Source organism: Acanthisitta chloris, unplaced genomic scaffold (assembly GCF_000695815.1).
Source record: "Acanthisitta chloris isolate BGI_N310 unplaced genomic scaffold, ASM69581v1 scaffold18534, whole genome shotgun sequence".
Classification (NCBI taxonomy): domain Eukaryota; kingdom Metazoa; phylum Chordata; class Aves; order Passeriformes; family Acanthisittidae; genus Acanthisitta; species Acanthisitta chloris.
In genome coordinates this window covers 1-871 of record NW_008670044.1, presented here as the reverse complement: position 1 = coordinate 871, position 871 = coordinate 1, and positions in this window count along the sequence as shown.

Below are 871 nucleotides of genomic sequence, written 5' to 3'. Positions count from 1 at the left end.
GACCTGGCACAGCCCTTGGGAACCTGGTGCCCTCCCTGGGGACGCTGGCACAGCCCCTGGGGACATAGGCATGCTGCCCTGCTGAGGATCTTGACACACACCTCAGGACCACAGCATCCCCCCTTGGCGCCCCTGCCACCCTCTTGGGGACACTGCCACATCCCTGAGGATCCTATTGTGCCTCCAGGGACCCCATCACACTACTGGGGACAGTGACACATCTCCTGGGGGCACCATCACCACACTGCACTGAGAATGCTGTCACCCTGCTGGGGGTCACCCCAGGGGCCACCAGGTCACCCCCCACCCACGCAGTTGGAACCAACCCCCCTGTGTCACCAGTATGACTCACAGCCAGGTGCCACAGGCACCAAGGCCACGTCACTCCCAGCCTGTCACTGTCCCCACAGCCCCCTGCCTCACTCACCCGCATGCAGCCTGGCTGCACCGAGCCCCCCATCACTGGGTCACCATGTCACCATTCCGGGTCTGTACCTGTCTGTGTCCCCGTCCCCGTCCCTGCTTGCTGTAATGGCGGGTAATGAGGCCTCATTACACTGTCCAGCGGCTAAAGATTAACGTGGACAGAGCAGGGGGGGCCTGTCCGGGGGTGTGTGCTATTTTTATCCACTCAGGCAGGGGGTCAAGGCTGCGGCACCTGCTGGGGGGGCACAGAGGCACCCCAAGATATGGGGGTCACTGTACCCCAAGACATCTGCTGTGGGCCACAAAGGCACACTGGTGTGTCCCAGCCATACTGGTGTGTCCCTACCAGACTGGTCTCTCCTGGCAAGACTGGTGAGCCCCCTATACTTGTGATTCCCCATACTGGTGATTCCCATTACCTGTGCCCCCCTATACTGGTGAGGCC